Genomic DNA, 23,235 nt, shown 5'->3' on the forward strand with positions numbered 1-23,235 from the left:
GGTCAGCTGTATGCTGGACTGTGGGTGAGTGTAAATTGTCAAAATTGTAGCTCAAGTATTTTTACTTGTTATATAAATATTAATGCTGACTGGTAGTGCAATGGGAAGACCATAAGATTAATATATCATTATGTAGACAGACCAAATCACACAATCAGCCTGGCCTACTGTGAAACATATGCACAACTGAGTTAAAGTCAAGGAAAGAATGAAGGATAGAAGACAGGGATACAGAAGAACAGATAGAAGGGAGAGATTGAGCAACACGTGTATATGTTTGAAAAAGAGAGTGAGAGGAAGAGAGCGATAGAGTGTGTGTGTGAGAGAGAGAGAGAGAGATGTCATGTCAGGTTTGCACACTGCCACGAGGAGAGTTGAGGAGTGTGTGCGGAGTGTGAGCAGGCGTTTGGGGAGGTCATTCCCTCCTGCTTTATTGTTTGCTCATGCTGAGGTGTTGAGTGTTAAATGCTGGGGCTGTCAGAGGGGGATCCTCAGCACTCACTCTCCACTGCACGACACTGTAACACACTCTCCCCTAACACACTCTCCGCTGCAAGACACTGTAACACACTCTCCCCTAACACACTCTCCCCTAACACACTCTTTGTTACACACTCTCAGCTGCACGGCATTGTAACACACTCTCCCCCTAACACACTTTCAGCTGCACAACACTTTAACACACTCTCACCCTAACACACTCTCAGCTGCACAACACTTTAAAGGCATTTTTATACTTCTACGATTCTCTCCGTTTTGGTCGTAGAGGGACACTTTGGCACGCCTTGGCACGCCTTGGTAACACCTTCACCCAGGTGTTGCCGCCCATCCGACCCGTCGGAGAGCCGTCGGAGAGCTGGTCGGAGACAAACGTTTTTTTCTAACTTTTCTTAAAGAGACGGAGAGAGTCGGAGACCCCCTTGGCTGTGATTGGCCAGCTTACGACATCATTTCCAAAACAACATCATTTCCGGAATCACACATGTCAGGACCTACATTTCCTGTTTTCTGTCAAAATGTTTTAGTACGACTTTGGTAAACTACAAAGCTGCACAGCATGCAGCATTAGGCTACCATATTTTATATAAACCCTCGAAAAGTACATTTCTCCCGACCACTGTTGGTCTCTTGGCTGGTGGCTCGGTGTTGAAAGTGCCTTCTCCAACCAGCTTCAACTGACATACGTAATTTGCTACGGAGTAATGCTGGCAGCATAATTACTTTGCATCTATTAAATAGGAAATGTATTTCATGTATGTGTAGAACCTATTTAGAATGACTGACTTTACATAAAACGGCAGTGAAAGACATTTGAGTCAAACATTACTTTTGCCTCAATGAGGGTGGCGTGTGAGAGCATAATCGGCACGACAACGTTGTACTTATTAGCAGCACACTTTTGAGAGTTATTGTGAATACGCTAACGCTTGATTTAGCGGAAAATCTAGTAAACGTACGTACCACCTGTCTCCTGTTCTGTTGTTGTTGTAGTTGTCGCTCAAATCGCTACAAGCACGTCCTCTGCTATAACTCAAACTAGTCCAGCAGCTCCACCATCGACCATTGTCTGTTAGTTGCCATCATTCGCTGTTGTGAGGATTCCCGGGAGGAGGCATGTATACAATAAACGACTACCACACACACAACGATTTCTCTAAGATCGTCTTCTTGAAAATTGGGCATTAAAGGTGTCCAGGCAGAGGATAATAAGTGAGTGTGCTCCTGTAGCCTATGTGTTTTTCATCATATTCATGGTTGAAAAGACAGTCTCACAACTGTATGTTGAGGTATCAGAATCAGAATAATGTTTATTGGCATGTGCATGCATTCTCTTGTTGTGTTTCTGATATAACTATAACACTGCATGTGGATTGGTATGAAGACTGCAGTGGGTTTAATTTTCTGCCCCTTACTTCATAGTTCTACGGGTATTTCTGTTCGAAGTGTGTATGCTTTGTTTTATAGTGACGTTTCACGCTAACACTTTTGACAAGGGCAACCGTCTCGTTGCAGATTAAACACATCGGTTTTGTCCTGCCCACAAGCAGCACAAATGCATAGCCTACTTGTCAGTCCACTCTGTCTTAAATTCGAGAGTTTTGGAATCAACTTTTCGTGTGTGAGAGCCTGGCAGATGATCATTAGTAAGTGTGCTAATGTATGTGTTTTTCAACATATTCATGGTTGAAATCGCAGTCCCACAACTGTATTGAGGTATGCATGTTCTTGCTGTGTGACTGATATAACTATAACACTGCATGATGTATGATGTATGATGAATACCGTGGGTTTATTTTTCTGGCCCTGTCCTCAGAGTTTGGGGGGTAATTTTGTTCGAAGTGTGCATGCTTTGTTTCATAGTGACACATTCACGTTACCACTTTTTGACAAGGGCAACCGTCTCGTGGCCAATGAGTGCATTGTCATAGCGTTGTAGTTATTCAAAGGTTACCCAGCAGTATGAATGTGACAAAAATACCAAAGAAAATAAGAACGTATTCATTTTATTGGATCGTTTTATAATAGTTTCTGTATTGTATGTACGATAAGCATATCGTTTTGTTATAAATCGCTACTATGTTTTTCACAAAAAAATGACCACCACGATGGAGATACATTTGTCTACTCAAGTGAATATATAGCATTAGACATGCTATTGTTGACTGAGCTACATGTCTCCAAGGCCTATGTGACGACACCTGCCCGTCAGGTCCTGAAGCAGCATCCGTGTCATGTCAGTGACAGTTGGGAGGAAAAACAATCAATGACTTTCAATAAAGAGGTTATGTGGTAGCTACGGGCTCGACAAACAGTCGTTACCCCACCCAGCGGACCGGCGTCGAATAGGTTGAATAGGCTTTAGGACGCATAGCCGTCGGAGTAGTATAAAAGCCCGACCAGTACGTTCAATTTTTTCTGAATCAACCGCCTGCCCCCGCCCGCCCATTTTTTTTTCGAGGACGGAGAGGGATGCAGAAGTATAAATTAGGCTTAACACACTCTCACCCTAACACACTCTCAGCTGCACAACACTGTAACACACTCTCCCCTAACAACACTCTCAGCTGGACAACACTGGAACACACTCTTTCCTAACACACTCTCCCCTAACAACATTCTCCGCTGCATGACACTGTAACACAGATCATCTGTTATTTACTCTCCCCCTGTCTGTCATGCATCTCCAACATTTCAATGTTATTTTCATTTAACCTTCTGTGAAAAATCTAAAATAAAAAAAAATCTGTAAATATTTTCTGAATCCTTAATTATGTCTGTGTAATCCAATGAAATACAAATTCTAAATATGAAATTAAGTTATGGTAATTGGGATACAAAATTCCGAAAATTCACATGAAAACTCACAATCACAATACAAAAATCACTTGAAATACCACATATAAGGGTTGCACACATTTTTGCGGGGTGATTTGGTGAATTGGATACTGGTGAAATCACACACAGCTTTACCAGTTAGCATTTGCTAACTTTAATTTGCATTTCTTTCTGAACATCAGACATGTCACTGGATAGAATTTCTACCACACAGTCTGTCCTCTCCGTAGTTCCCTTTCCCTGCCATGATAGACACAAATACACATTTCTCTGTTTCTCTGTCTGGTGCAAAAGGAAAAACCAACTGTTGAAAAGTGACACATTTCACTTGGGAAGACACGACGGAGCCTGTGACTTCACAGTCAATGTGTTGCCATAGTGAGAGAGTTCACTGTATTTCATGGAGAGTATTCTATGAAGATACATATAGAACTGTAGAGGCGGCAGATAGGGAATTATGTGTCTTTAGGAGTAGAACATAAAGTTATGTTATTGATCTGAAGTCTGAACACTTGTATTTGTTTTTGATTATATTTAATTAAATATCAAGCTGTAGGAAGTCTTTGTAATGCAAGGAATGTACTGTTAGGTATTTATATGTGTGTGTGTGTGTGTTAGTGTGTGTGAGAGCGGGAGAGACAGAGAGAGAGAAAGCGAGAGAGGGAGAGAGAGAGAGAGAGAGAGAGAGAGAGAGAGAGAGAGAGAAAAAGGGTGTTTATCACCTAACTAATTACTTATTTGAAATGCACTGTGGGGTTTTCTTCTGGCAATAGACATAAGAGTGCCTTTTCAATTCCCACACCCTTGCCTCCATCCTGCACCTCCTAAAAGGAAAAGAAGACTCGCACCCTCTGTCTTCCTGTCTCTCTCCCTCTCTCTATCTCTCGCTCTCTCTATCTCTCTCTCTGTCTCTCCCTACCCCCCTCTGCGTTGCTTGTTATAAACAGTCAGTAGGGGGCTATGGGCAGGAGCTGGCGCATGCTGTGCCTACTCTCTCTGTGTCTCTGTTGTCTTTGACAAATATGGACCATGTTTCACTGACCACATATCGCTCCAGCACACAGCCTGCATTTCATCCTCCGTGAACACTGGCCAGCCGTGGGTGGGCAAGAGAGCAGGACGGCTTCGGCACAGGGGACAGAGCATCATCAAAGATTCCTTTTTTTTTGTGAATTGTTATCAGTGTTTTTTTGCACGCAGACAATGTGTGTGTGTGTCTGTGTGTGTGTATTCTCTGTCTTTTTGTCTGTGTCTGCGTGTGTGTGTGTGTGTGTGTGTATGTGTGTTTGTGTGTGTGTCTGTGTGTGTGTGTATTCTCTGTCTGTTTGTCTGTGTCTGCGTGTGAGTGTGTGTGTATGTGTGTGTGTGTCTGTGTGTCTGCGTGTGTGTGTGTGTGTGTGTGTGTGTGTGTGTGTGTGTGTGTGTGTATGTGTCTGTGTGTCTGTGTGTCTGTTTGTCTGTGTGTCTTTGTTCGGTGTGTGCACGCGTGTGTGTGTGTGTACAGGTGAAATAGTTGTGCTATCCTGTGAGCCTGCCTGCCACTTTCCATCCCAACCACCCCTGACTGGAGTCTTTTTATTGTCTGTTTCGCCCTTCAGGGAGAGCAGCTGAAATTGACTTCTCATATTGGGGGAGAAACAGTTGGAGAAAGGCTGAGAGGTGTGCCGTCGTGGGGCTGGGGAGGAGGAGGAGGAGGAGGAGGAAGAGAGAGGGGGGGGACAGTGCAGTAGGGCTCCAAGGATGTCTTCTTTTTCACTTTCCTCATCCTTAGATGTCCATTCCTGCTGAAATCATCGGCTCTGCCCTGATAATGGAGACTGCTGAGTCAGCCTATGATTCTAACCCAGCCAATTCCTCAAGACCTCCACTCTCTGTGAGAGAGAGAGAGAGAAAGAGAGAGTGAGAGAGAGGGAGAGATAGAGAGAGAGAGAGAGAGAGAGAGAGAGAGAGGGAGGGAGAGAGAGAGAGATTGGGGGAGAGAGAGAGAGAGAGGGAGAGAGGGGGGAGAGAAGGGGGGGGGTTGATGACTCCTGTGTTAATGACATTCCTCTCACCAGTGCTGAGTAAATATTGCATTTTCATCTTGTGACAGTATCTGCCTCTGCACAGATCTGTGTGGCTTGTGTACCAAACATTCCCTTCCTCTCAGTCTCAGTCTCTGTCTCTGTCTCAGTCTCTGTCTCTGTTTCATTCCCCGTCTCTGTGTCATTCCCAGTCTCAGTCTCTGTCTCAGTCTCAGTCTCTGTCTCAGTCTCAGTCTCTGTCTCAGTCTCTGTCTCTGTCTCTGTCTCTGTCTCTGTCTCTGTCTCTGTCTCTGTCTCTGTCTCTGTCTCTGTCTCTGTCTCTGTCTCTGTCTCTGTCTCTGACTCAGTCTCTGTCTCTGCTTCATTCCCCGTCTCTGTCTCTGTCTCTGTCTCTGCCTCTGTTTCATTCCCCGTCTCTGTCTCTGTCTCTGTCTCTGTCTCTGTTTCATTCCCCGTCTCTGTCTCAGTCTCAGTCTCAGTCTCAGTCTCTGTCTCTGTCTCTGCCTCTGTTTCATTCCCAGTCTCAGTCCCAGTCTCTGTCTCAGTCTCAGTCCTGCCAACATGAATGGGCAGCTTTTAAGGAATCATTCTCTGATGCCGACATGACCAAGACATTTAACCTAAATCCCACATCCACAGAGGATGTATGTGTCACCCTAGCAAGACATCTTGCATCATTCTTTGACAAGATTGTGGCTAGGTTGTCCCCTCTGTGTAGGCATCAACTGAATCCAGAAGAAAACAATGGCTAAAAAACTTCACACTTATTAATGACAAGTAAGTAGTGTGTGTGTGTGTGTGTGTGTCTGTGTGTGTGTGTGTGTGTGTGTGTGTGTGTATGTGTGTGTGTGTGTGTGTGTGTGAATGTGTAGTGCTGTTGTTGTTGCCTTAAGCCTTTTCTTTCTGTCTTTCTGCTCCTATGAGGTCTTTTCCACACGCGTGGGGGAGAGAGGAGAGAAGGAGAGAGAGAGAGTGAGAGAGTGCTGGGTATTTTTATCCAATGCTGTGTTGTGTGAGGGTGTTGGGTGCAGGTGAGTGAGGTGTGCTACAGCAGTTTACCCTCTGCACTCTCCTGCCACAGACTGGGGCTGCGGGCGCGGGGTGAGTCGGCTGCCTCTCCCTCATGCGCTGATGCGGCGGTGAGGTTGAGGAGAGGAGTGGGGGAGACGGTGTCTTTTGTTGCTGTTTGCTGGGTGTCTGGGCTCTTGAAGAGTTTTTCTCTTTCCAGCGGAGAACTCGGCGTGAAGTGCGGGGAGTGTGTCGCAGCTCCAGGCATAAACATCTTTAAAAATATCTACCAGGCCAGGACGGGAGGAAATGTGTCAGTCGCTCTCTCCCTCTCTCTTTCCCTCCCTCTCTCTTTCTCTATCTCGCTCTCTTTCCCTCCCTCTCTCTTTCTCTCTCTCTCTCTCTTTCTTCCTCTCTGTGTCTCACCAGCTTCCCTTATCCCTCTCTGATGTGTGTGTGTGTTTGTTTGTGTGAGTGTTTGTGCAAGTGTTTGTGTGTGTATGTGTCTATGCGTGTGTGTGGTTGTGTCTGGAACCAGAGAAAGATGTTTCTGTGTCTCAATATAACAATGTGGCTCAGTGTCACTGTCTACTCTGCCGTCTCACAGTAACTAAAAAAGCACTATTAAACTGACGGCTAATTTCACTGTCTTTGGTTGCCCTATCAGTGACCCTAAAAAGATGACATCACATTCCTGCAACCCTTCCTCACAAAACTCAATATGTCAGCATGATCTTAGAACCATCCTCTTAACCATCTTCCAAGAATTGATAACTGCTCCCCCATACTCCCAACTCTGAAAATGAAACATCTTCGCTCTCATTTCTACATCTCCGTCACTCCGTCACACTTCGTCACTCCCTGTGCCAGCATTTCCCCAACCTTTTAATTAGAGGTGGGGTGGTCCGCTCCCTATCCCCCCCCCCCCCCCCTTCATTTTTGTAAACATTACCTCATACTCTGTCTGTGGAACTCTGGGATTGGACAGAAGGGGTTGCTGTGGAAACCCAGGGTCTGGCTGTGAGTCCCCTACGAGGAGGCTCCCTCTAACAAGGAGACAAAGAGGGCAACGGCCCCCCCTTCAGCAGAGGGACTCGCAGGCACACACCCCATGAACAAAAGGGTCACCAGGTCTTAAGTCCCTGGCAACCGTGAAAACCATGTGCACAATTGTAAGAAACGGGAAGGAGAGTGCGAGAGATAGAGAAAGAGTGGATATGTTAAGGAGGTTTCCTAAAAAAGGCAAGGTAGAGATGGGGGGGGGGGGCTTCAATATATATATATACATATATATATACAGAGAGAGAGAGAGAGACGGAAAGAGAGAGTGAAAGAGAAAGATGGAAGATGTAGGCATGTTGGCAAGTGGTGGGAGAGTTGGGTGTGGGAAGGTCTAGAGGTCAACTTGGGCTGAATGTGAGGGGAACACTTGTTCAGGAGGGAAAGTTCCAGAAATGTCAAAAGATCGGGAGCACACAATAGCTTCCCATTAAAATTACCCGGGGACGCACAATGTAACTGCTTCCACTGCTCCACTGGTGGGAGGCCATTATCTCACCCTTCTAATGGCTTTTATGTAGGGCCCTCTGCTCCAAACTACATTAAGTTTAACATGCACACTTGCAAAGAGACTCCTAGCAATCCATAGTAACTGAATGTGTCTAGGTGCACATAAACCGGAAAGACACAGCCACACACACGGAGAGCCTCAGACACACAGAGACACATAGACTCACACACACATACAAACACACACACACACATACAGACACACACATAGACTCACACACCCCCACACACACACAACCACTCACACACACAAACACTAGCTTCAAGTGAGCCACTCCTGCCTTTGCAGTCTCGGTGGAATTGAAATGGAGTAAAAATAATCTGAAGACACTTTATTTGAACTGGCTGGCTCTCTCATGCGCTCTGTGTCATGCTGTGTTGTTAAGCTGTAGTTTAAAAAGCTTTCTCCCTCCGCCACGTTGGGCAAACATTTTTTTCTTATTATTTTCATACAGAGAGAGAGAGAGGGAAGGAGAGAGAGAGATGACAGGGGAGAGGAAGAGAAGGGGGAGCGCCACTATGGAAGACCCCCCTCCTCCTCCTCCCTTCCCCTTGCCACCCCCCAAATGAAGTGGTGAAAGAGGAGCGACTGCACGGTCTGATGTTGCCAGGGTGACAGGAACGGCCGCTCGCAGCAAAGCCCCTTCGAAGTTTTGAAGCTTTATCTGTGAGATGCACAACTGAGCCTCAGGCCAGTGCACTACAGACACACACACCGACACACTCAAACTCTCATTTGGAATGATGCACACACACACACACACAGACACACACACACACACACACACTCACTCTTGCTCATATGTAAATACAATGCGTAAAATGGATGAACGCACGCACACACACCACACACAAAAACACATAGACACACACATACACACAGACACACATTATCTCAGTTGAGCAATTAACTGTGTGCTATTGTTATTAAATAAGAAACTTCAATCCTGCTGGCCTCCAATCCAAAACGTTGCACAGTGATACAATAATTCACACCAACATGCATGAGAAACACTCAAACACCCACAGCTAAATTCAAAAAATGTTAATGCAAAAAGCCAAAGCCTGGAAAGTCTATTTATTGTTGTATATCAATGATGGACCCTGGATCCTTCTAAGGATAGAGAAGAGGAGTCCATATGTGAGTGAGTGAGTGAGTGAGTGATAGTCAGTGAAAGAGAAAGCACTTGATGGAGAGAGACAGATGGAGATGTGGGATGGGAAGATGGGATGGGGAGGGGAGGGGGGAGGGTAAGGAGGACGGGGACATCGGGGACAGGGACACATACCTTGGGAAACATCAGACTCTCACACTGGTTTCTGTTGCCTGGGATGGTTAATAATTAATGCATGCACTGCACACCGGCAGCTTCAAATGTAAATGTGTGTGTGTGTGCCTGTGTGTGCACGCATGCATGTGTGTGTGTGTGTGTGTGTGTGTGTGTGTGTGTGTGTGTGTGTGTGTGTGTGTGTGTGTGTGTGTGTGTGTGTGTGTGTGTGTGTGTGTGTGTGTGTGTGTGTGTGTGTGAGAGTGTGTGTGTACTGTATGTGTGAGGATGTGGGTGTGTGACCTGAATGGGGATCAGTTTAATTCCCCTGTGGCTGGCCTAGTGTAAGGCAGGGAGCTCATCAGGGGACAGGACAGACAGTTTCCATGGAGCAAGTGCCACTCACGCACACAGCGTCTGGCATACGCCTCTGCGCACACACACACACAACCCACTGTGGCCCCAGGGCTTCAGGTTCTGCACAAGTTCAAGTTTACTTGCCATCACTTGAGACGCCCACTCATGCACTCTCTCCCTTATGTGCATGATAAATATATACCACCTGAGCTTTAACGCCAAGAGAGGCAGATGCTCTCGGTAGCCTGCGGAGTTGTCTCGACTTCACAAACATCTACTTCTTAGTGTTTCCATCGAGATGCTGGTCAAGGCAGCAAACTTGCTCTCTAAAGGTGACGATACGTGGGGCAACTTTTTGAGCGGTGTTGCCGGGCACACACGTGACCGGTTCCTAGTGTTCTGATTGGATGATTGTGACAAGTTGCCCATTGATGATTAAAATATTGATTAAAATGCCCAGTAAGTGCCTGAATAAAACATATCTCAGCATCATTGCTCACAAACTTGCCCTGTGTCCGTAAAGTCTCCCCTCAGCAGCAGCATGGAGACGACTTCTCTGAAAAAGCTAACTCCATCTCATCCCGCAGCTCAGCTGAACTGAGATCTGGTGACGGGCTTGGCCGCTGTGCTGGGTGAGATTAATACCCTGTCATGTTTGTGGTGCCATTCCTACACAGCCCAAGCCTTCTGGCAAAGAAGCATTATCCTACTGACAAAGAAAAGAAAAAATAAGCCCATCTACAGATGGATACATTGCTTCAGTAGAGAGGAACACATGATTGGCAATGATGACCAGATAGTCTGTATTAAACTAGGGACTCCAAACGAAATTCTCACTATTAAGCCTGTATGGTTGAGACCCAACATGATGGATGCCAAAAACTCCACCGCCATTTGAAAGCAGAATTCACAATGTCTGGAATTATCTCCAACTTCCAGTTGATGAAATGTTTTTGATCCTCCAATGACCAATGTTTTTGCATTATGAACATCGAACTCCAAAATGTTTTTTGCCCCCTTTTTTTTTACAATGCCAGCTTGTTTCTGGGACCTCACTGTAATCTGTTGCCTACTAATGCCTTGTCTTTTAGGAAGCAACCATTGTTTTGCACAAGGTGAACATCACGCATCTACAAGCACATCCCATTCAAAGGGGAATCTTTTGTCTGGTGAGTTCACCCTCTGAAATGTACAAACTTATCAAACTTCAAACAAGCCTCGGTTGTCTAAGGGCTTACGAATTCTTTAAAGCAACTGCTTTCCTTCATCCTCCCAGGCTAAAGTGGAAAGAACAGGTACATTCAATAACAGATCATGTCCTTCCTTTTGGTTTGCATTCAGATGGAGCCTCAGCCACTCATGTTCCAGCAGCAAGCCTTTTCTTTCACAGAGCATTTGCTTTTCCTTGAGGTGCTCATAGAGATGAATTTAGATGGACTTTGTCCACAGCCTCTGAACGCCTCCCTCCCACTCTAGGTCTCCCTCTCCTTCCGTCTCTGTCTCTCTCATTCTGTTTAGTTCTGTGCACTCTCTCTCACACACACACTCAAACACACACACACACACACACACACACACACACACACACACACACACACACACACACACACACACACACACACACACACACACACACACACACACACACACACACACAGAGGCACATACATGCATCATCACACACACACACATACAGAGCAGGACATGGCTTTTTGTGGATGTGATGCTAGGCACACACTCACAGCAGGACTTTGGCACGCTGCCCGCGCGCTGCCTGCCTGCCTTTACCACCTGGCAGCGGGCCAGACTCAGCACCGAGTCACTGGGTCAACATATGACAGCGGCGGGCCAAGAGCAGGCAGGTCCCTCCAGAACCACCGCTGACTGCTGCAGACTGACCCCCCCTAGCCCCCGCTGGATGTGCGTCCTCTCTGGACACCTCGAGTCTCGCTGGGGGCCCCTCCGGAGACCCCGGAGCTGCCAATCCAATCAGCCCTTGAGATGCCCTCCCTCTGCCAGCTTGGCTTTCGGCGTGGTCCCAGGGCAACGCTGGATTCTACAGCCAGCTGGCTGCAAAGTGCAACAGAGCCCTTCTTTAATGGTTATATCAGCATGCGGTGCACACAGGAGCACTGTGACAAGCTCTCTCTTTCCCTCTCCCTCACTCTTCCTCTCTCACTTTTCCTCTCTCACTACTCCTCTCCCTACTGGTCCCCCTCTCTCTCCCTCGTACAGAGCTGTGCTGCACACGTTCTCTTCCAGGGGCAGGAGCTCCTGCTGTGACGGGCACACAAACATGAAAGCCACACAAGCGCATGCTTTTTTATTTTCATGACTTGCTAACTGTTCTCCGTTCACACAGCCCACTCTATACGATTCCTCCATTTGCACACAAACCCCGGTGTGTGCTCTGTGTGCTTTTCCAAATGAGCCACCCAGACTTGGCCTGGATTAGTGACCATCGGGACACACTGGGAGGATGGGTGAGGGTGGTGGGGATAGAAGACTGACATTCCGACATATAGGATTTATCACAGCTCCTTGTGGTGCCAGATATGTTGCGGGTATTATTGCTGTTCTACTCCATACCCAGGGGCACGAGGCATTACTGAGGATTACTGGAAAACACTTGGCAACCCTCTGCAAGTTCACAGCAGCACCACTGGACCAGAGTGGTTGCAGAACAGAGAAGATTTTCCTGGTCAGTTGTATCATTTCTTTGAGGGATAGGCTTATTCCAGGATTTGTCTATAAAGACTGTAATACAATAACTAATCTTTAACTCCCCCAAAAAAAATCTGTTTTATGAAATGCATGGTTGGATTACATATAAGAAATAACAATGTGTTGACTGCAAGTCATTGAGAGGTGATGCTTTATACAGTGGAGAACTGCAGGTGGAGTGTGGTTGGTGGGGTAACGGGCTTTGGCAGATTGCTGGTGTAGCCTTTTGGAGAGAGAGTGCTGCAGAGGAAGTTTTAAGGTGACCCTCAGTTTCAGCTCTAGGGAGAGAGAGGGAGATGAAAGGGGAGCTATGTCTACAGCTTATCAAACTTTAATACACAGGCAGGGGAGAGGAGTCAAACAGCAGGCACTGCTCACTGAAAAAATCATACAGTGAGAGGGGGAGGGGGCAAGGGGGAGGGAAAGAGAGGGAGAGAGGCAGAGAGAAGGGAAAAGAGGAGAGGAGAGAGAGAGGGAGAGAGAGAGAGGGAGGAAGAGAGAGGCAGAGAGAGTCTGTCATGCATACTTTCTCCTTCTATCCTTTTGAAAATGAATATAGATGGGCTTTGACCCTAGTCCTTGACCATCAACCTGCTCTCTCTCTCTTTATCTCTCCCTCTCTCGCTCTCTCACACACTCTCTCTCCCTCCCTCTCTCTCTCTCACTATTTCCCTCCCTCTCTCTCTATCCCTCCCTCCCTCTCTCTATATATCTCTCTCTCTCCCTCCCTCTCTCTCTCTCTCTCTCGCTCTCTCACTCACTCTACTTTTCCCTGATGCCAACTACCATCTGTATGCAAGTGTGTTCCCACCTGAATGACAGGTCACCTGCTTGTGGTGGCTGAGCACAGTTCATCTGCAATTGCCCTGATGTACACATTACACCAATGATATCTCCACCACAGCACTTAAACTTTTCCTATGAGTCATCCAATATCCTTCGTGGAACTTAAAACTGTGCATTCCTGAGTGCTTTTTTGTTTGTTGAAATTGTTTTGGGACCGTTGATGTCTGAGAATGGATGGCTCATTGGCATGCTCGGTATCATGTGCCACCTGTTTTTAATGGAAGCTCACTTTCATTGTTCAGAATGAAATGGAACAAAGTGTCAGCATCTAAATGTAGTGCTCGTTCATTTACTTGGCTTTTTTGTCTTCTGGTGGGTCAAAAGGTTGGTAGATTAGACAGTAATTATGGTGCAGTTACTACGTGACTACTTTGCTATAAAAGAAGACAAAAGGTGAAGTTGTTCATCTGTTTCAAGAAAAAGATACAGACTTCAACTTATCCACCGGACTCCAGGTGATAGACAGCTACAGGCAGATTGTTGGGGAAGTGGGGCCAGACATTTAACCCTGAATCAATCCAGTCACAGAATACCTTGTCAAACCAATGGAGCATGTGACTGTATATAGAGCGTGTGAAAGCCATACCACCAATATAAAATCTATGTCCGTAACAAACCAAACTGCCGTCCTTTCCCGATGTGTTTCCCACTCATACATACACTAAATCATCAATAATTACACCCCTCTCACATCTCATCTCCCAACCGTCAACTTTACTTTTCCTTTCCCTTCACTAAAGGGCGTGTTGTGTCCTTATGTGCACATAGGCCTTGGATCACAGGATGTCAAACAGCACTGTCCCTGGATAGGAGGCATCAGGTGGATGCTGTTCTTTGTTGCTCCAGCCCTGCTTGCCAGAAAAGCTCGAAGTCTGGAGAGAAGAGTTTGTTTTGTGCATTTATGTATTCACTCACTCTGTTTTCAAGTCTCCTCTTTCATCTCACCTGTTTGCCTTGGATTTACAAAGTGTGCTTTAGTGCAGGCAGTGAAGATGACCTTTCTGTAAGAATACAAGTGAAAACCTTTGGCATATAAGGATAGGGCGCTATGAGGAGAAAGTGGAAATACTGTAGGTCTGTGTTAGCACTTTGATGTTAAAATGTGACCATTTATTTTCTCAAATATACTCAAATTAACTGAAAATCAACTGATATTGCACCTATATTTCCATGTAAGTAAGTGGTTTTAGTCATGTTACACCTGGAAGAGTTCCATTGATTTCCTCAGTATTGCATGTATAAGCTTTTCATTTCACAGCTGTGTGTTGATTACCCAACCAGTATACTGGCGCAGGTTTGACTGGTTTTAGTACTATGTGGCTTCCTCTCTGAATTATATCGATATGCAATTCTAACCAACCGTAACTCCCATTGATAAAATAAGTTGGTGTATACCTCATCCCACCAACATGACAAAAGACACAGACACAACAGTTTTATCAAATACATTTTATTTTTGAAAAAAATGTACATTCAAGTCATGACATACCAAAGTGTGAAGAGGTTTAGAGTAGAATTCTGTCAAACCTTTAACTGTTAAATGCCATTACAAAATTGTGGCAGTTAAGACTGTTTAACTGGATGCAGACCGGATCTCTTCTTTCATCTCTTAAGTCTATATCACATTAAAGTCTATTTCTAAAAACTCCAAGAGTAGGGCATTTTTATTCATGTGTATTGACGACAAACATGACACAGAAAATAGTGATTTATTTATACTATAATAGCATTAAAGCAGCACATATTTAGTCTTATCATTAACTGCTCTCTAAGAAATGTTTAAAAAGATTTTAAATCTTGTCCTTTTTTGCATTTCCCTGGTTTGTATGTATCTGTGTGTGTGTGTGTGTGTGTGTGTGTGTGTGTGTGTGTGTGTGTGTGTGTGTGTGTGTGTGTGTGTGTGTGTGTGTGTGTGTGTGTGTGTGTGTGTGTGTGTGTGTGTGTGTGTGTTTGTGTGTGTGTGTATGAGTGTGTCTTGTGAGCGTGTGTGTGCGTGCGTGTATGGATGTGCAAGGGAGTGCGTGTGTGTCGTCTGTGTCTGTGAGGGAAGATGAGAATCATCATCTTGCTGTGAGTGGCATAATTGGCTCTTTTCTTCCCTGCCGCTACTTAGCGCTGATAGCCCAATTTAGCCGCCACATGCTAAAGACACTTTCAGAGTGTAATCACAACCAAAGAGAATGGGTTTTACTCACTTTAGAGCTCGTTTTTCGAGATGGTCTCTGTGGACACTGGCGCTGATGGCTCTCCTAGTTCTCCGAGGAGATGCTACAGAGGTTCCACACAAAGATACTCGAATGCACCCAGAGCGCGTCCTCGGGAAACCTAACAGGGTATACATTCACGTCTCCTAGGACCACTGAAGCCAGCCCATGGCTTGATATAGTGGTAATACTGATCTACTCATTTAGATATTTGGACGGGAGAGGGATCCAGGATAAGACTTCATATCCCAGTGCTCTCTTTATTCTTTTGGAAGTATTTAGTTGAAGAAGGACCCTGAGTGCAAGGGATAGGGGCTTTGAGATAATCTTTCATTTCCCCCTTATTTTTATTCTTTTTTGTTGTTGTTAGTCCCTGTCTGTCTTTCACCAAGCTCTGTCAAATGGTGTTCCTTATGCGTCTTTAACTCTGTCTCTCTCTCTCCTTATCTCTCCTGGTTGTCCCGTCTTTTTCTACTACTCTGTGTCTGTCCGTTTTGTTTTTTTAGCTCACTTTGCTTTCTCTTTTCCTATCTCTAAAGCGCACAGTGCTTGGTTTTTCTCTCGCTGCAGGCTGTTTTCTTTGGTAGACTGAAACAAGAAATGCAAAGGCGGCAGATGAGAGAGAGTGAGAGAGAGAGAGAGAGAGAGAGAGAGAGAGAGAGAGATAGAGTGAGAAGGGGGTTACAAAAAAGAGAAGAACTTTCTGTTGGCATTCATTTTTGTTCTCCAAATGCCATTAAAATACTGTCTGTTGAAGGCAATACAGTGCCTGTCCTTGCAGACAAAAACAAGGATAAAGACGACACAAGAAGACAAAGTGTTGGATTGTGCAGTCAGTGGAGCTACAGGTGTGTGGAGTTGGGAGCCAGGCTGTGTGATACTCACATATTCTCACCTTCTGCCTTAACGATAGCATAGAAACATATGAAATTCACCTCAGTAACATATCAAAGGCATACAGAAAGAAGTGTTCAAAAACAACAAAACAATATCACTCGCCAAGAATGCTTTCACCCTCAAAATGGTTCTACAGGCAATGCCATATGGTTATTTTACAAATAGGTCTACTATAACATGCGTGTGACATAGAACCGGTCGGTCTGAAAACACACTTAGTTCTGTGTAGAACGAATAGTTCTTTTTTTCTCAACTGTGTGAGATACAAAACCAAGCCACCTAACTAGGGGCCTTGGAAGCTATCCATTAAATGCAGTTCTTACGCTGTTTATTACCATCTTCGACTTCAGTAGCAAGCTCTTCTCTGCTGCCTCTCTAATAAAAAAGAGAAGACAGATTTAAGTCAGTGATTTGCAGTACTTGAGGCAAATGTGTCAAAGAGATCCACAAAAACACTATACCAATAAGGGAAGTAAGCACACGCACAATCAATAATAATAATCATCATCAGTAAACTGCGATGTGGTGTCAACGATGAAACATTTATCATCGCAATAAGTGGCAACTGCAGTGACTCACCGCGTTCCCTGCAAACAAAGGGAACTGGCTTGGTGGTTTAAAGGCTTTGTCTTTATTTTTCTCTTAAGCATGTGACTGAGTTTGGAAAACCTGACAGGTGTGTTTTCTATTTTTCGGGTCACTTGAAAAATTGACAAAATATTTTTCGGTTTTAGGATCAGATCAAGGCTACAGACTTGTCGTTTAGTGGTCAAAAGAGTAAGTAAATAACCACACATAGAGGCGGGATTTTGAAAGGCCACTGTCTGTTTCCGTTTGCCCATGCAGTGCAACATTAACAAAAAAAAGCATACACAAAGTACTACAACACAGATAAAAAATCTTTTACTTAATAACATTAATGAGTCATTACAGAATTTGCATATGTGGACCTCTAAAGATGTTGGAATGGCAAGTTCTCGTGACAGGTGTGAAAGGTACATAACTTGCGGACAATGCAAAACTTAGTACAAGGTTTCCAAAATGTGTAATCAACTGGACTTTCTGACAACATGGAGGAGCCTAACCCTGTGTGTCTTTGAAAAATGATTACACTCCTGTTACTTCCCATATCTGTCTCTCCAGCCCTCACTGAGAGCTGTGCGCTCTTTGTAGGCCTCTGACGTCTGAGCGAGGCTGAAGTACACCTGGAAGAGTTAAACATTGATTTCCCTCATGAATATCAATCGCCTCTCTCTCTCCCTCTCCCAGTCTGTCTCTCTCTCTCTCTCTCTCAGTCTGTCTCTCTCTCTCTCTCTCTCTCAGTCTGTATCTCTCTCTCTCTCTCTCTCAGTCTCAGTCTCAGTCTCTCTCAGTCTCTCAGTCTCTCTCTCTCTCTCTCTCTCTCTCTCTCTCTCTCTCGGTCTGTAGTTGAAGCACATGAGAAACACCAGAAGAAGAGAGAACACCCTGCAGAGTGATGTACATTTGCTAAGGAAGATGGTGGGTTGTGGTTTATGTGCAAGTATGATGGGCTTTTTTTATGTCCTACACTATTCTCTGTCCAAGATGTCGGCCAGATTGCCAGGGATGCAGTCAGCACCAGGCTTGGCAGAGACGTGAGGCCACAGAGTTCAGAGTTTCTCAAAGGAGTGGGTGTAAATATGCTTTTCTTCTCCCTCATCCACAGGAAAACTTCACTGAAAATATGCACAAGCTTAGCGGTGTGCAGGTCGCTGATGTAGTTCGGTTTGTCCATGATTCAATTTCACAAGGATTTAGGCGCAATCTGTGGCAGAGGTCCCATGGGAAATATGTACTTTGATTAATGTGAACCTAAGGTATGGTAGGAAAGGGTTTGAGGGTCACCACAAGCCAAAGTCCTGTGGGAATCAACACCGGAGAATCTTAACCAAACAAATTAGAACGGAATGGCCACAGCGGCAGAGCCCTCCTCAGACCTGTGGCTCTGGAGGTACATCCTCCCTGCCAAAGCTCCGTATGTGTTGCAACAGTAGGATTATGAGCTGGCCATAGGCAAAATGCAGGGAGCTGGCTGTATGACATAATCACTGGATGATAATAGAAGATTTTAAGGTTTTATTTAACCAAATTGTCCATCAGGTGTGTTTTAGTCATGGTTAAAACCGAAGGTTAATTTGTGCGGGGAAAAGTTTAGAGAAGTTCTGCCATCTGTGTGGCAACTTCCATTTTCTTTGGCACTAAAGCAGATGTACTCGATTCTAGATTTCCGAAACGAAATTTACACTGAACAATACTCAGTTTTGCTCTGTCAGAAAATCATGCAGGATTGACGCACAATAAAACACAAACACCCAAAAAAAATGTCTGTGATGATAAAGGTCAAGCCGATAAGTGTTTGAACAGCAGCTCGGATGGGAAAATGAACAAGAGGATAGGCCTGAAACGCAACATTAAAATTCTGCCGTCATATCCTGCTGCCAAATTAATCATGGCCTTTTAGTATGTTACAGAGGCTTGTGCTGAAAATATGGCTGTCAAACTACAAACCATAAACATTATGTGTAATTCTGATTGGGTGTTACCCTACTTTTTCTTCCTTTTAATTAATGAGCATTCAATTATATCTGTTGAAAGTAATAGGCAGCACTAAATCATTCTTGTCTTCTGCCACATCTTATTAAATTGTTTTGTCTGATTTACATAGCCCGGTCTACATGTGGACCACGTGAACGCGTCAATTATTCCCTGCATAAATGCAATAAAATGTTTCAATTCATAATTGAATTTAAGAATTATATAATAACGTTATCACGGCATTGCGCCTGATTAGCTTTTATTTTACATAAGAGGACCTTGGTCTGAAAGACAGACTTAAGTGGTATTACTGCATGCAAAACGTCGAGACATAAAAAAGGAGACGAGATTATTCTTTCGGTCCATGTAGGCCTAATGATTAATTAGAATATTATATTATTATTAAGAGCCATTCCGGGCGTCCAATGATGACAATGCGAGGCTTAGGCATAGGAGGCCACTTCAGAATGATGACAACGGCAGCTTTTCAACCTTTCAACTCCTGCAACTCTCTCTCCCTCTCTCTTTAACTATGTGCAGTGCGAGGAATCACTGATCATTTTCCTCGCTTAGTCTGAAAACTTAGTTGTTTGCATGCATGCATTCTTTACAAATAGAAGGCTATAAGTACAAGTTCATAACTTTAATCTAAAGCAACAACTACGCAGGTTTAGTTGATTAAGTTCGATGTCGAAAATAAAACAATTCGCCAGCTAAAGTAACGAACTCCTTCAAGATCATTTACAATAATTAAAAACGTATTGAATAGTTGTCTATGAATTACATGATATTGTGTATTTGTAATGTTCGGCTGTCTATGAACTCAAAACAATGCAGAAGCACAAAAAAATGCTAAAATTGCCCAAAGTGTGACAGCAGGATTACACAATTCAGAATCATGTTACGCAAAATATTCGATTCATTTAACTGTTTTTTGTTTTTAACAACTTTTATCCTCCTCATGCTACCAGATCCATTTAAAATGACTCAAAGTCAAGTAAAATGCTTGAGGTTTAATCAAATACTGTGCAAAATGTCCAATAAAATGCAAAACTGCACATTCAGTCCAATTCAGTATGTCTTGGCAATAGCCTTATGCTAGATAGTCTATTCTGCATTTCATTATAGCCTACTTCTTGGTTCAACATTTCTGTCATCACTGAGTAACAGTCAACTTCACTATACTACGAAATAATATTTGGATGGCTTACTACTTTTTTAAAAGGTTTGTACTAGTCTCAAATTAATTACCCTATTTGGAAGCCTAACTTCTCTTGCGATCCCTGATGTCCTTTACCCCTTCCACTGCTGCTGCTCAAATTGTGACCCCCCCCCCCCCCCCCCCCCCCCCTTCTCCATTTATCTCACCATGGCAACCGCAGTGGGGGCTCACAAATGTCTCCCCATCATTGTGACGGGCGTCCTTGCGCATCTGTGCCCGACAGTTCATTCACCATTAATCCGTGAGAAAGAGCACAGACAAACTTCACAAGATGAAAGGGGGAAACAAATCGGTTAGATAACTATAAAATAAACTACCGTGGGACTATATCATACCCTTAGTTTATAGCAAAGTCGAAAATATGTAGACCGCATCACATAACGTGTAACACACATGGATGGACCAACCGTATTTTGAGGACAAGCGAATCAAATTATGAGGCAAGGCCTGCCGGGGAGAGTAATCTTATGTTGTCTAAACTACCTCACTGCGATGCACCGCTTCTCCGAGACAAGTGTGAGTGTGTAACTTGAGAGAAATTTCTGTGACTTGTTCTGCCCGAGGGAAACTTTTCTAAAGTGAGAATGATTTATCAAGTTGTTTATCAAAGGAAAGCGCAACTAAACCGTCTATTCGATCAGGCTAAGGGGTCTATAGTCGTGTCTAGTTGTATTCAAATGCAATGTAGGAACCGCAGCATCACTCCCTACTCACGCACATGATATTTTGCACATACACACAGTAAGAGAGATAGATAGAGAGAGAGAGAGAGAGAGAGAGAGAGAGAGAGAGAGAGAGAGAGAGAGAGAGAATCTTACATCTCAACCTGTCTACATATTTACTATATGGAGCAAAATATTGTATTCTCGAGTGAACCTTTACCAGTTAAAAACTCACAATTTTCCAAACCCTTTCATCTGAATCCAAATGACCAAAATGATAATAATCTCTCCACTTACCGGTTAGAAAATCTCCCCCGCTTTCACCTTCAGTTTCAAATACACAGCGGTTCCCTCACTTTCCTCAGATTGAACTGAGCTCAGCTCTCCTCTGCTCGGCTATTATTTTCACTTAAATATATGAAAATTTATGCTAATGAAAATCAGCGCTAACTGTTCGTCACTTGCTGTACTTGGGGATTTTTCCCCTCTCTCTCTCTTTGCATACAAAAGAAATCAACCCCACAGCAGGTGATGGGAAGATCTATACAAATAAACGACTGAACACATAAATAAACAGAAAGTTCCATTCTGAGAGGCAAAGCCTTTAACACGTTTTAAAAGCGATTTTCCATGTCCCGTCTGGATGCTTTTGGGGGAAATGTCTTTCCTCGCCACATCTCTGCCCTCACGTAGATCGGCGGTCGCAGGAGACACGTTTGAAAGCGCGCACTGTGAAATTCATCGCGGTAATTTGGGCTAAATCCACCGTGGGTATTAATGAAAAGACGGTCCCATGGCGCTCAGCCTGTCCACCCTGCGCAATGTAAACACGGCCATGGGAGCTACTCGGGCTTTTCAGCCGGAAACAAAGTGAAATCTGCAGCGAAGGAAAACATGGAATTCTGGCACCGGTTACTGAAATTAGTTAGGTGTAGATTTTTTCATTTGCATTTATTTTCTATTGCATGAAATGTGAGTTTAAAAATTACTCACATAGAGAGGGCATATCTTGATGGTGGAAAACATTAAGAGAAACCAGTGACTATACCAACCTCAAGGCCCCTTACTTATGTGAATGGTTGAAGCAATCCTTTGACATTATTTATAAATTCCATCTCCTGCTGTTCTTCACTTATCCAAAAGAGTGTGTGCTAGATTTGTGGGGAGATTATATTCCAATCCTGTGTATTTGTTTGCGGGGAACCAACTATGTAATGACTGTCATTCACTGAAACCCGCGGTTAAGTTACTAACTTTTGGTTTATTTAATTCACACCTCCGTTGTTGCTCAATGACTGGAATAGAAAAGGAATGTTTGGCGTTACTAAGAGTAATGAACGCTCCAGCCTTTCCCCCAAATCCCCCATGGACTGCTCAATTTGCTCTTGTTTGGGTTGCCACTCTCTTTTTCCGCGGTTCAGTGGGGTTTGCCTTTACTTTGTGGTTCCGCTTGGAAAACATCTTCTCAACCATTAACTCTATGACGACCGAAGGGCTAGGAACTACTATAAGCAGTGGTTTGTCTTAACTATTTAAGTAATTAAAGTCTTTTTGCAGTTTTGCTGTCAGTTTTTTTATATACCGTCATTATAGTTTTTTTCAAGTGCTTAATTGATATAATATTTAGCTATGTGTTCACATGAATAATCTGTCTTTCCTTTTTTCAAATAAATTATGACAAAGGGTTTATTTTATAACTTAAAATGTGTAACAAAGCAGTTGGACCCCTGACAATAATGCTCAGCGTTCTGTATTTATGTAAAAAAAATGCATCTCATACTGGTAATACCCAATACATTATAATTGTTGTGTAGAGCAAGAAACAAGGCTTTCCTGTGCCTTGCTGTAAGCAGCTGCCCGTCGTTGAGGAGTTGGCCAATCAGCAGCTGTCTTGCATTAGGCTCAGCATCCTAATTGGATGGAAGATGTAGATGGTGTGCGCACGCCCGAGCGAAGATAAACATTCGTGTGCTTTCTATCTGAGAGGGAGGGACAGCTCTAACTATAACAGCAAAGAGAGGGAAGGAGAAGCAGCGACAGTGGGCAAAAACAACGTACCCATAAATAAAGGGTTGCATTGAACCTGTCGATAACCAATTCTAAGGCGACTTTACTGAAGCAAGAGAGGAAGAGGCGCAAGGAGACAGCTCCACCAGAAAACCACAGCGGAAGCATCCCAACCACAACTTTACAAAGGAATAACAATGCGCTTCTGACATGTCTCCTCCTTTACTGAGCATGAATGGGGCGATGTACTTTCCAGGAGGAATTGAGATCCCTGAACCGCTGAAAGAAGTTTACGGAGCGCCTGACTTTATCGAATGAGATGTTAAATATATTTTTTTTAGACAAAACATCCAATTGTATTCTGTTGCTAAAGCGATGAGCGTCTCTCACGCCAATTTTTGCTATTATGGATTTAAAGTGTTAAACATTTTCCAAATATTTTCAGTTTGTTTCGAAACTTGCATGTGACAGGACGTTGCCCATGGATAATTTTGTTGAAGCATCTCTTTTCTGAGTTTGATTTGGAACCGAGCGAGATACCGCCCATACTTGTGT

This window comes from Sprattus sprattus, assembly GCF_963457725.1.
Source record: "Sprattus sprattus genome assembly, chromosome: 5".
Taxonomy (NCBI): Eukaryota; Metazoa; Chordata; class Actinopteri; order Clupeiformes; family Clupeidae; genus Sprattus; species Sprattus sprattus.